Consider the following 14,142-nt stretch of genomic DNA (forward strand, 5'->3'; position numbering starts at 1 on the left):
GTTAGCTGCCCTGCAAACCTCAGCCAGATCCCTCTGGACCACCTAAATCAGGCCAAACTTTCTCAGGCTGGTCCCTGGAATGCACCTACCCCAGGAATGACGAGTGTGCCTTGCTGCACCCCCAGTCCTGCTCACTCTCCTTGGTACTTTTGCAGTGGCTCTTACTGAGAAAACTCAAGCCCCCTGGGAAAGATGGGACAAAAATGCACAGTGAGAGAAGTCTATGAGCTGTGAACACTGTTGTGAATCTTTGCTTCTGACTTTTTTTCCCTGTTATCTGGATGGGAAGAACTTGGAGATGACAAAATAATGCCCTTGCTATCTTTTCAAAACCAAACTCCAGAACCCAAGACTGACATTGGTTTACTCCATCTCACACACACGGTTTTATGAGTTTACTTTTATGCACAAAAGTCTGCCTTTCCTCTTAGATGACAAGCCCCTTGCAGGGGCTTCTCCACCAACTTGATGGCAACAGAAAATATCTTGCAAGAATCAGAAAAAAGTTTGAGGTCTCTTAAAATTCTAGCAGAGTAAAAAATCAATTCATTGCTAGCACAAGCAGAAATATACTGAAACCAGTACTTGAGCTTAAAATACCACATACACAGGAATTCAAACTAATCTTTTCAAGCAAGGCATGGACCAACCACTGACTTTGTCTGGTTTCAAGGAGCAACCTTGCAGTTAAGCTCTGCAGAGAAAGAAGTGCATTTGTGTGCAAGCAAATCTTCCAAGTCCAAGACAAATGACTTTCACATGGTACTTGGATAGGGCTGAAGGGAAGAGGAAGGAGAAATAAGTTGTTTCATGGAGGTCTTTTGGACATAGTGAAACACTTTCCCCTCTCAAGGATATTCTTGTTCTTGTACAAATAAATGTCCTTTTTGTTTTCCAGATGAAAACATCTTTTGGAATAAATATGTCATTTACATTTTCTATGAAATGTACCTTCATTATTTATTTTATAATTATTTTCCTAGAGAAAAGAGCCTTGTTTATGTTTATAGGAATTTGAGACCTCCTCATATTTCTGCAGTAAGTTCCTCTGGTCACTGCCATTACTGTTTGCAGCCTCTTGTGACACCAAGCCAGTCTGAATTAACCCTGGGGTGTTTGTAGGAGGCAGATGCTACACAACTGCCATGGGCTCTACTGTCCATGATAATTTTAGCACAGCCTCCTGCCCCTTTCCTGTAACCACCACCCAGCACACTCAGTACACAGCTCACAGCTACAGTCTTTCAACAAAGCCCCAGGTTACACAGTGTGATGACATCCAAATCCCAAACCCAAAATATCTTCATGGGCGTCTTCTTCCTTTCTGGGTGTTGAATATGATGCTCAGATGCTGTGAGCAGCAGAACAGTTCAAAAAGGACCTGGTCTGAAGCCAGTTTGAGATTTTACCTATTTTTAAAAGCATCTTGAGAGGAGGAAGAGTAAGGGAGAGAAGTGAGCAAGTGTTTCCTTCTTACTGTCACTGTAAATCCAACTACAACTTTCTGTTTCATGTTCTTCTTGAGAGGTTCCCTGTCACCCCATCCCCACCAAGAGACTGTATCAGCACAAGGGAGAACAGGTAGGGGAGGAAATGTTCTCAGAGCTCTTACAGAACTCAAAACCTCCATCCAGAAGAGTAAGGACTGGATAGACATCGGGCTGGGAAAAAACTTCCAGCCTTGGAGGAAAGGAGAGTGCAGAAGTGAGTGGGGAAGTGAAGCAGTGTCACACACAGTCGGCAAGAAACATTTGTCAAAGACCCAGAGTTCCCCTTCTCCTGGGGTTTACAGGAACAAATTCCCACTGTGACCACAGAAGAAGGTGCCCCTACCTTTGGGGCACCCCACAGTGCTCTCTGGTACAGCAGGGACATTTCTGGGGCCTCCTGTGCGGGGCTGTGAGGAACACAGGGCTGGCAGTACTTTGCACTTTGCCTTCTCACCCAGCCTTATACAGCTTAACAAGTTCTCCACAGTTCAGTGAGGGTTTAAAAGGTTCAAAGTTTCTTGTTGTTTATAAGAAGAATGTCTCTGGTTTATCACTGAGGCAATAAAGCTGCTGAAAATAATAATCATAATCAGTGGCTGCAGCCCAAGAGGAACGTCACAGTCCAAGGCAGCCCCTTCCCAGCCCAGCTACAACCGTCACTGCAGATAATTAAACTCTCTGGGAAAGCCAAGTCCACCAGTGAGAACCTGTTGGGCAGTGCCATAACCCTTAGTTAGGGGTAAAAAACATCTCTTAGCAACAAGGCAGCACAGAGGACTTTGAAAATAACCCTGTGCATGCTTGCTTGCTGGGATCCAGCTTCGCCTGGAAGGTCTCACCACCATCACTTTGATTAATACACCTCTCTGGGCACTCTGCACATCCTCAGATGGTTAAACCAGTCCTTGGTGCTGTCTCACATGCGAAGGTAACCTGAAGGAAGGGGGCAGAGTGTCTTAGACCCACTATTGACATGGCAACACCATCGATTTGAATGTACTGCCCTAGAAAGAAAGACTTGGTTTCGTTTTAAGAAGAAAGTCTCCATTTCTAAAACTATCATAAACTATCTCTGATCCACTGGCCCATTCCAAGGGTTATGCCATTGCTCACACAAACATTGGAACATCCCCTCTTCATGCATGTAACCAGAGAAATCTGTGGGTGTGTGGAAGGAGAGGGCAGGACAAGCAAACTCTCAGGAACAGCAAAAACTTCCATTGAAGACATCAAGGAAAGACAGAGAAGGGTGGGAAGGCACTGAGCAAAACACAGGAATGCACTGCTTTGTCCAGCTGCTGTTGCTGATGAGCAGAACAGGCCCATGAGATGTGAAGTGGTAGAACCACAAAAATTACGACATAGGATTAATTTAAGATAGAGACCAACTGAACTGTCTGCAATCCCTGACTTGGTTTTCCACATCACAGGCTCACGTGTCTACTGCCCAGCATTTGTGCATTGGGGCAGATGGCAGAGGGTGGAAAACCCACAGTTCCCATGCCAGTTACAGAATACTTCTCCTTTCCCAGAGAATCCACCTTTTCCTTTGTCCTGATGACTTTGTGATGTTTGTGGAGGTGACAGATCCTGACTGTTCCCCGACACCCTTGGAATGCAGGGTAAATAGAGGTGCTGTAGGTAGGAAAAGCACATTGTCCTGATCCAGAGGGCTGATAGGAGAGCACAGGTAAACACCAGGAGAACAGAAGGGCCAGGCAGAGAGGTAAGAGCCTGAGCTTTGTAGAGAAAAACCATTAGTTCAGCAAGATTGCTGGAGAAGTATGGCATGATTCTGCATGAGCTGCTTTATCAGGAGTTAGTCATTCATTTGGCTGACTTAAAATCATTTCAAAAATCCACGCAAGGCTTTTGGATTCTGAGACATCACTGGCAGGGCAACAAAAGAACAGAGGCTTTAAAACACTGTTATTAAACAGGAAATTGTGCAGCTCTCCACTGGAAATCTCTTCCCCACCTCCTTTTCCGCATTCTTTTGCACTCTTCATCATTCTGGAAATTGAATTTTTAGGCATTCTCAGAATGGCCACAGCAGATAGTCTTGGCAAATCCAGCTCTCCAGGAGAAAGGCAGATGAAGGGTCTGTAGCCTCATACTATCCCTTTCTGCCATAGCTGACACCTTGTAGCTTGTGATGAGCCTTGCTGCTGAAAGGTGGATATTTTTACTTTTCTAGTTCCCCTGAGGAGTTTCTAAGTAACAGCCTTTGCCTGTAGGTCAAGCAATTACCTCAGTTATATCCATCTACCAAACTGTAGCTTTCTCTTTTTATGTTTTTAATATCATCTTCAATCAGAAGGGATTGAAATAATTACACCTCAATATTTTCATTTCCTAAAAGATTTTGGGAAAGCACATTAAAATAATCCTTTGTATACCTAAAGTGTCTTGTCCTCCTCAGTATTGTTTCCTCAGAGTTTCTGTTTTCTTGTTCTCTTTTCCCTATAGAAAACTTCATTCTCTAATTTTGATTTGAAAAGGTATAAAAATCTTTGACTGTCTATCTCAACTCCAATAGTTCTCAGCAGCCCATAACAATGTCAGCTTCTCCAAGGATCATTTTTATATGTTTTTTCCTAGCTTTGTCATTAAACTAGTAAAATGAGGAGCTGTTTCATTGTTAACCCACTTTCTATAATTTCCTTTTATATTTTATAACAACTCTGATATTTCAAAAGACAGCCCTCTGCCTCTCTCCTTTCCTTTCCACTGTGTTTCATTAACCAGCAATGCACGATCTGAGCTGCAACGTTCACAGAATCAATAACCAAAAACTGCCCCTCACTGAACATTAGACCATAACACCCTTTGGAAAATATATATTAGTGATGTTAGAGGTCTGTTGTTACCAAACTCGATTCATTTCAGCCCCTTCCGTGCAGGACCAATAAACACGTGCTCTTTTCACCTACAAATCCCCAACAGCCCCTGCAATTAATACCTAATTAACAAACAAAAGCAGAGATGCCAGGTGGAACAGCACAAACCCATTCACAGCTCACAAAAGGGAGCAATTAACTCCTGCCAGCTAAGGACAGCAAGAAAAATATTTTGTTATTGAATAAGGCAGTGTTGCCAAGATTGGATGTGTTTAAAAAAATGGAATAAAGCAGCTCCAGCTCAATTGCAAGATGTGGGCTCTGAGTCAGGAACTGCTTAGAGAAAGCCAGGGGCTGGACCAGAGGATCATTATAACTCCCTTCTGGCAGTAAGGACCATAAATCCACTGTTATTCCAATAGTTTCTAAAACAGATTATTTATGTCTTTTCATGTAAGACACGAAGTTGCTCCCACAAGAGGTAACACACAGAATGAGCTAAAAAAGGCACAAACTGGCTTCTCCCAGCAAACTCCACACTAGTACACGGCCAACAAATTAACAGCAGCATCTGCAGAGGGGAAAAAATATCTTTGCTGCCCCCAGCTTGAGGGTTGTGGCTGCCAGACCATGATCCTGGTGCACACGTGTGTCCTGGCAGGGCACGTGGGTGCCTGTGCCCCCCTCAGTGCCCAGGAAGGTGGCTGTGCTGGCTCTGCACTGGGACAGCCTGTCCCCCAACCCCTGCATCCTTCTGCAGGGTGGGCACTGGGGATGTGCCCATCCCACTGCCTCTCCTTGTCCTGTTTTCTCTGAACCTGAGCACTTTGTCTAGAGGATACACCTGCCCTCAGAGCTTTCAGTTTGCTTCTCCTCCCGTTCCACACCCCGTGACCCCAGAGAGGCTCTGGCTTTGCACGTGTAAGTGTAAAGAGCGTCAGAGCTGGGTCATACTCACCAAGGCAGGGATGGATCCTCTCCACTGAGAGAGCTGCAGTGGGCAAAGAGCAGGGTCAGCCCCTCCTGCTCTCCAGCTAGAAATGACACATTAATTAGGTTTAAGGATAAGAACTTTTCCTGTGTCTGGAGCTGCACAGTTGTCAGGCAAGGAACACCATGCTCACTAGTAAGAGTGATATTCCATCATCCCTGGAAGTGCTTAAGGCCAGGTGGGATGAGGTATTAAGCAACCTGGTCTAGTAGAAGGTGTTCTTGCCCATGTCAGGGGAGTTGGAACTACATGATCTTTAAGGTCCCTTCCAACCCAGATTATTCTCTGAGTCTACAATTCTGGGATAATAAAAAGGATAATTCTGTAAAAAAATCTAATTTGCCCTCAAATCTGAGTCTTCTTCACATGTGTTGTATTTCTGTTGGTGCCAGTACCAAACCAGGACTCAGCACGGGTTCCTCAACCCTGCTTCTGGGCCCTTCCCTGGACACCAGGACAGATTAAACTCTGTGTTTTCCACCAGCTACCCAGGCCTTTAACTCCCAGGTATCAGCTCAGCAAACAAAGGCGTGTTTGGGGAGGAACAGATGCCAGTGGAGCAGCAGCAGTTGTCCCATCCATCCCTTCCCACCAGGGCTCACGTGGTGACACTCAGCGCCCACCTGCCCAGCTCTCAGGTTTATTTTTGGACACTGTGATGCAACACTGGACTTTGCTAAACCCCACAGGCCCAAGCCAGTCACATCCCCACTGCAGCTGATGCACACACAGTTCCCAGCCCATGCACGAGCTGGCCAGTAAATCAGGGCTGTAAAAGTATTTTTGGCCCCCTGCCCAGTATGTGTACCTCTTAATCCCTAACTCCAATTGTGTAAACAAGGCATGACATAACGGGTGGGCCATGGAAATATGCTCTATAAAGTTGATTACCACGCTTCATCCTATTAGAACAGCAGTCACTGTAAAACTCTAGATAAGGCTAAAGCAATTTATTTGTGTTTCTGAAGGAGATGGGCACATTTCGGCTTCTCAGGGCATGATCAGACTTGACAGGCAGACTCTAGAGCTACTCTGTAGCTCTTATAACAGCTCATTTCAACCTGTACTGGCCAGGAATTTTTAAACCAGATATCCTAAAAGGTCAGCTCAGCTGTGGCCTTTTCTCAAGTATGCAAAGAAGGAGAGCATAAAAAGCCTTGGATTGCCTGGGTGACCTCTTCAGCCAGATTTCTTCCCAGCTCCTGTTCTCTCCCAAGTGCAAAGGCACCTCCTGGTACCTTTGGAGGGGATCCAGAGCTCCAGGCAGCAGGAAAGGAAGAGCTGTACTGTGCCCAAGCAGCCAAGGTGACTGTCACAGCAAGATTTTGTCCCAGGATGACAGGGGGAAGCTGTGGTCCCCTTGTCCATCCAGCAACCTCCAAGAGCATCATCCAGCTCACAGCTCCTCCCTGCAGCACGTGGGTCAGGCCTGAAACCACCTGCTTGGGGTCACAGCCCCTGTGACAAAGCTGGGACTGCAGCCCAGGTCTCTTGGGTCCCAGCCCTGAGCACACTCTTCCTCGTTGCCTGCTGCTCAAGGGTAAAGACTCAGGTCAACACTATCCTACAGCCCCACAACACCCACACAGGGCTTAGCTCGTGGCTGTCTCCCATCCAAGATCCTTCAGCAGGGTTAGACACTTACATTAAAATGTTTGGGGCATGACACAGATACCCCAGACTCCAAATCTGAGCCAAACCCTGCTCTACCTGCAGGTGGAAAACCCTCTCCCTGGAGAAAGCATCCATTACCTCTCCTCTGCTTCCCCTGGTGTCACAGCTCCAAGGGAACCAAACACAGCCCTCGGTTCCAGGAGGAATTGTGCTCATGGACAGGCAAAAGCCAGAGCTGTTGAGCCTGGGGTTTCCTTCCCTGCTCCGTGGGCCGAGGCCACAATTCTCCAAAAGCACATGAAACCTTGAACCTCCCCCAGCTTTGCAGCAAGCAGGAAACCTCTGCAGCTCAGATCTCACTTACAAATCAGCTCCGAGGAAAACAGCTACTGTGATCGAAGGCATTAAAGACTGATATAATTAACACAAATCAAGGGTATAATATACAGCAACTTGTGCCTGAGTTCAAAAGCTCTTTTTAAAGGCATAGGAGCAGAGGAATTTTTCCATTATCTCAAAAAGAGCTTGATAAAGTCCTTTGCTTGTAGAATTAAGCCTGTAGCAGCTGGTGGGGTTACTGAACCAGCGACAGCAGCCCTGTACTGTGTTATAAAGACATCTCTCTCACCAGAGAAGAAACCATAACATGCATTCATACAGGCATTTTGTAACTTGATTCTTTGGGCACCGCCATCTCCCGCCCTCTCCCTCTGTCACCTCCTGAAAAGGTTTTTCAGACTGGAACTGTACTTGAATTTAGTCTAATTGGAAGGAAATGTGAACCCCAAATCTTGGTTCTCATTGGCATGGAGACACTTGCATACAATCATGGTATGCAAAGCAGCAGAAGTCTGAATTCATAATTGGACGTTCCAAAATGTAATTATGAAAGATGAAATGCTCCTTTCAATGAGAAGGCTGTAAATAGAATAATTAATTTTGTGTTTGCTTGAACAATTCTGTATTATGGACCTTACACTGGAACTGAAATTAATTAAGTGCACCAGGATTTATGGAGGAGGTGAAGAGAGAGGGAAAAAAAAGAATTAATCTGAAGTAAAAGATAGATGACTTTGTGAGTGTAATGATGCGTTAGTCTGGGGTATTCTTTAACAAATTTAGCAGGCATGTTCTGGGTACAAACAGCACTCACTGACAGAATTATCTCAACTAATGCAGCTGCTGGACTCTGAGCAAATTGAGATTGCAGATGAGTACTTTAGATTTAGATTTAGAGCTGTTAACCCTCCGTGTGCTGGATATGTGTGTCTGTGCCCCAGGCGGGAAGGGAAGGTTGGCTCTGTGTCCCCTGCCAAGGCCACAGGACACGGATGTGCAGCAGCTCCCGGAGCTCCTGTGGGCACACACGGGAACACACATGAGCACACATGGGAACACATGTGTGCACACACACAGGAACATGTGTGCACACATGGGAACACAATTGGGCACACACACAGGAACACACGTGTGTACACACGGGAACATACGTGGACACACACAGGAACATGTGTGCACACACAGGAGCACATGTGTGCACACACAAGAATACATGTATGTGAACACACAGGAACACACATGTGCACACGCAGGAACACACATGTGTACACACAGGAACACACATGTGAACACACAGGAACACACATGTGCACACACTCAGGAACACACATGTGCACACACAGGAACATACGTGTGCACACTCAGGAACATGCGTGTGCTCGCCAGCCCCGTGCCCAGCACAGGGTGCAGGGCAGTGCCCAACACGAGGCAGTTTTGGGGAACAGTGGGACAGGGGCAGAGCACTGGCAGGAAAGGGAAAGGAAAAGGGAGAGCAGAGTCCAGGGTAATGTCTCCCAAGGGACTCAGGGAAAGGAGGGATGTTGGCCACTGGCAGTTGGGATTTTTAAAGCAAACAAAGCCAAAGTCAGTGCTCAAAAGAGCACGAGTGAGCTGTGTGGAGCTATTCCTGAGGTCATTTCATATGAAAATCCAGAGTTATTTCTTTTTTCTGCTGAGGTCAGGCTATAAAAACCCAGGTGTAAAAATCTCTTCCGATGCTTCATTCAGGACTAAAGTGTTTTCCAGCCCTGAATGAATGAGGGGTTTCAGATTTACCAGCCTGGCAGAGACCCCTGAGGCAGCCAGGGCAGTGAATACTTCCAACATCCGGAGCAGTCACTCAGGAGACATTTCCAGTCCCATAAATATTATCCCTTACTGGTATAATTTTGAATAAAATAATGTAATTCACTATAGATCCACGAATAATCAATGAGACACTTCCCCTGCTAAGAGTCCCTCTGAAGCAGCACTTTCTGAAGGGTTGGCTTGGCCATGCAGTGTCCTTGCACCATGCAGGGACACTCTGGAGTTTAGCATGTTGTGCCTGTGGAGTGTCAGCTTTCCCTGCCCAAGACCCAGCTGCTGAGAGACACCCAGCAGCTGGAACCAGCCCCCTGGGAATTTTGTGAGATTGCAGGAAGGAACCAACGAGGACGTGCTGGTGCAGCCCTGGAATGGAGGGAGAAGCAAAAGTATTGCAGAGTGGTTCCCTTATCTCTGCTTTATCATCTGCTTCTCCTCTGCTGGGATTTCTTTGCTAGGGAAAAACTTTCTCAAGGCTGGTTTTATTCCTTAGTGGGATTATGACAGTGTGGGACCTCCTTGTGTTTCATGGACATCTGCTCCCAGAGACTGACAGCCCAATTAAGCACAAATGGTACTACAGTTCATCAAAGTTCAGCACGACAAACCTCTCCCAAGTCACTTCTCCCTGCAGAAAGGCCAGTGGAAAGCTGTGCTTGGTGAAGCCCCTGGGATGGGAAAGGTGTGAAATCCATGGGTCTGTAACCCTTAGATACGACCTGAGGAGCTCCCAGCCAGGGCAGGGGCAGGGGGTGAGTCTGAAACATTCAAGCAAGTTGTTCCCAAGACCCGGGGTTACCTCCAGGCTGGAGGGGACTCCACAGAGGTGTGATTGCTTTGTCCCAAAAACTGAAGCACCACAGTGTGGGAATAAGGGCCTCTTTCCTCATGAAAGAACGAGCTGGGATTGCACAGCACCAGCTTGCTGCTAGAGAGAAAACACCCACAGACATGCTTCTGAGAGTTATGAGCTGCCTGGATGATGGTTACCCAACAACATATGTCGATCTCTGGGCAGCAGAGTGCACTGGGGACCAATGCCTATTTGCTTATTGATATTTATTTTCATTTTCCACAATAAAATGCTAAATATGAACTACTGTTACTTTGCCTTAAATTGCAACAAGAGCTGCATTTTCCACTTGCTTGGTTATAGCTCTTTAAGTGATACATTATATTGTTTGCCAGAATACTTCTACAAAGTCTTTGCTTCATTTAACTTGTAGAACAATTCAGCCAGATTGGTCTATAAAAGGTGTACTTAAAATCAGGATTACCCCGGGACTCAGAAGTGCTGGGTGCTAAAATGCAGCCTCTCATTTCCCATGGCCTTCCGAGCATCTGAACATATTTATACCTTCTGCATTGCAGCAAACTTAATCAGAAGGACAGGCTTGCTAACATCTGTGCATTCCATTCACTTCTGGAGTCGTCTCAGCCTCTTCTGAAACCCGATTCTGGCTGTCAGAGAGCAGAGCTCTGCATGCTGGGCATTGCTGGGACACGGAGACATCTGTCATCAGCAAGGGTGATCGATGGTTTTATTAACCCACAAAGGCAAAGGCTGTGCCAGCCAAGGACTCTCACGCAGGGAGAAAATATTCTGCAAACCTCACAAGTCCATTCCACCCTCTTCCCAGCCCGGGGCTGCTGCAGGGACCCAACACTGGGGAGAGGAAGGTGTGTTGCACAGCTCAGGCTGGACTTCTCCCCCCCCAGCTTTGGCCAAAACAAGTAAAACAAGTACCACAGGTGGAATGCCAGCCCCAGCAGCAGAAGGGGAATGGCTTTGAATGGAAAGAGAGTTGCTTTAGGTTGGACATTAGGAAGAATTCTTCCCTCTGAGGGTGGGGAGGCCCTGGCACAGGTTGCCCAGAGAAGCTGTGGCTGCCCCATCCCTGGAAGTGTTCAAGACCAGGTTGGATGGGGCTTGGAGCAACCTGGGCTAGTGGAAGGTGTCCCTGCCCGTTTCAATGACATGATCTTTAAGTTCCCTTCCAACACAAACCCTTCTGTGATTCTGTGGTTCTATGACAAACTGATGTCCAGAGCAGAAACTCCTGCAAGAAGGAGTTTTTGTAGCAAACTGTAGCCAGAAATTAAGATTGTGCTTGACAAATAAGTTTATGGAAAATGGAAACCTCCTTTAATAGAAATCATGACAAATATTTCATTTAAATCATTCAGGAATTAAATACAAATTCATCGACTAGTCCCCATAGCTCTTCTCAAATTCCTTCTCCTTCCAGTGTCCCATCAGGCAGTCACCTGCAGGCAGGACTTTGCTCCAACAAAAGGTTAAGGCAAAGCCTAAAGCCAAAATGGAATTTTGGGATGCTTAGTTTTGGGGTTTGGTCTGTATCCATATGTAGTTCCAGCCTGAGTAGGGACAATCTGTCTCACAACCTTCCAAAAAATAGTCAAGTGCAATTAATCCTTGCTGGTTTTCCATTTCCTGTGATTCCAGGACTCCTATGCTGAGGCTCCCAGAGAATTAAGACCAGATACAGACAGAAGAACACATCCCTACTGCTTCTTTTCCAAAAAGCCTCTTACTAAGCAGCCAAAGGCTCACAGCTCGGAAGTGACGTGGCTCCTGTAGGTACAAATAAAAAATCCAAGGAATTCTGGGATAAGATCCTGTAAGGAGCAAAGTACAGGGACCTGAGCAGCCTGTCCTGAGAGTGCTGGCAGTGTGCTGTGCTACTCCTCACACAGGTCAGGAGGTGGTGCTTCTGTGGTTAACATGGAATTCGGACAAATACAGTTTAACTTCCATCTTTTCCACCAATTTCCTTTGTGGTCCATAGAAAATCTTGTGACCTGAGTCCTTTGCAGGATCCAAGTGCTCTCTCAGCCTCAGTGATTGCACTGCTGTATTTGTTTGCCCTGTGACTCCAGTTATTTGCAGTCACAGAGCTACAGGGCTGGTGTTGGAGATCCAGGGACCCTCATTTTTCCCTCTCCACCTGCTTTAGGCTGAATTTTATGGTTTATTTTTGGGAGCAACGTGGCTCCCTCACACTCCCTCTGAGCCTGGATTTGATCTGAGCCCCTGCAAACACACCAGGACACGTGTGGGGGGTGTGCAGGGACACACATCACACACACAGACACCAAGGGATGGAGAGCCACAAACTGCTGGTGAGCTTTATCTTTCTAAGGGCACCAGAGAGATGAATAAGGTAAAATCAGTTGTATCTTTTTATTTACAAAGGTGAGTGATTGCACTCTCTGTTTGCCTTTGCCATTTGGGAAAAGCTGCATTTGAAGCTTTAGATTTGTAGGTTTTGGCTTGTTATATATATTGCAAACATTTCAGGGGAATACATGCTGTTATGTCCCATGACACTACTGCAGATTGTGAGAGATGGATAGATAGTGATTTTCTTTAAGCCCTAATTTCTGGAAACAAATGACTGTCTAGAAACCTCAGCTTTCAAAATGAAAAGAAAGATAAAGAGGTTGGTAAAATTTCTGTGTATGGGAAATCTAAAAATGGGATTTAAGTGGAAGGAAGAGTCTTGCAAACCAGACAGGATTTAAAAGTTTATATGGAGCAACGAACAAACAAACTCATAACCCTGAGCTGACTTTTGTCCACTTGCTTTGACAATGATGCCAGGCACCTGCAAAAAATTACATGTTTTATCTCATGCAGAAATGCAAAGGTTTATTTTCAGAAACACTCTGTCAATAAAAGCAGAAAAAAAGGCAAATCTCCCTAATCACTGTAACAGGATAACTCAAACTAATAACATAACCTGCAATTTTGCAGTTCTATATTATTAGAAGGAATGAAAAAAAGCCTCACCAATCCCCCGACACTGATTCATCAAAAAAATTAACTGTGTTCATCAGTTAACTTTCGCTGGTCAAATAGGGTTAAAATTCTCGGATATAATTCACATTGCTAATTTTGCAAAGGGGAAAAAAGCACACCTAGATAGCAGGAGCCAAATATGCTATTTTGCCATAAGTGACTAAACCTTGGGGGCTGGTGTTTTATTCTTGCAATATTTCTTTTAATAAAAAAAGTGCCTGATTAAAATAGCCTTTTAGAAAACATTAATTCAGGAGCTAAAAAAAAAAAATTCAAATGAACTCAAATAGATTTTCTCTGGTACGTTAGCGTTGCATTTAGGATAATGGATAGGGGGAAGGATGGATTCTGTAGGTATAAATCAATAGGCGAGGGGGGTTGATGAAACTGCAACCTGTGAGAGTGAAGCCCTGGTGGTTTGTGATATCATCAGGAGCACAAGATTAATTCGTTTGACAGTCCAGTCCCCTGCATTCATTATTTTAACAACAAGCACACGGGCCCAGGGTACACATGTTAACCAGGCAGCCCAGGCACCCTCACCCAGAGCCCCTGCAAGCCCAAATCCCAGCTGACTTGTCAGCAGGATCCGTGAGTGGATTATCCTTTTCACTGCTGTAAGGGAGCTGAGAGAGGAGGGGGAGTTGTGGAGAGATGGAAACACAACTGGCAGTTGTGGCTCAGCCCCACTGCTGGTCACGCTGGCCGGGCACACACCCGACTCTGCCACTCCTGCAAGGCTCAGTGCTGCCCTGATGAAGATGTGTTAAGGATTTCATTAGGGTTTCAAGGGGAATGTGACCGGATAAATGAACAGCACTCTGCTCCCAGCCTGCTTTCTCCATGGTTTCTGCCTTTGAATTTTCTCCGGCTGAAAATAAAAGTTTTAAGAAACGTAATTGTTGGTTTGCAAGGAAAAGAAAAATGAGTTAATGTAAGTCAGTCAGGTGCTGGGAACTCCAAATAACCTTATATGCTCTCCATTTTCTCTTCAGATATCTCACTGCCCATTTTTCTTGCAAGCTCGTGACCAAATCCTGCTTTCCTCATGCTGAGGGCCTCTGAAACCCCATGAAAGGGACATTGATTTTAATGGCTATTGGATGTGGTCCTCCTTCTTAGGGATGGCCCCATTCATTTCATATGGCCTGTTTATGTGAGTAAATTGGCCCCAATTTGGCCCCGAGTCTGTGACTTTCCCAGCCCCAGTAAAAGGCAGAAATCCCTGTCATGTTCTGC

The sequence above is a fragment of the Lepidothrix coronata genome, unplaced genomic scaffold (genome assembly GCF_001604755.1).
Source record: "Lepidothrix coronata isolate B3197 unplaced genomic scaffold, Lepidothrix_coronata-1.0 Scaffold99, whole genome shotgun sequence".
NCBI classification, from domain to species: domain Eukaryota; kingdom Metazoa; phylum Chordata; class Aves; order Passeriformes; family Pipridae; genus Lepidothrix; species Lepidothrix coronata.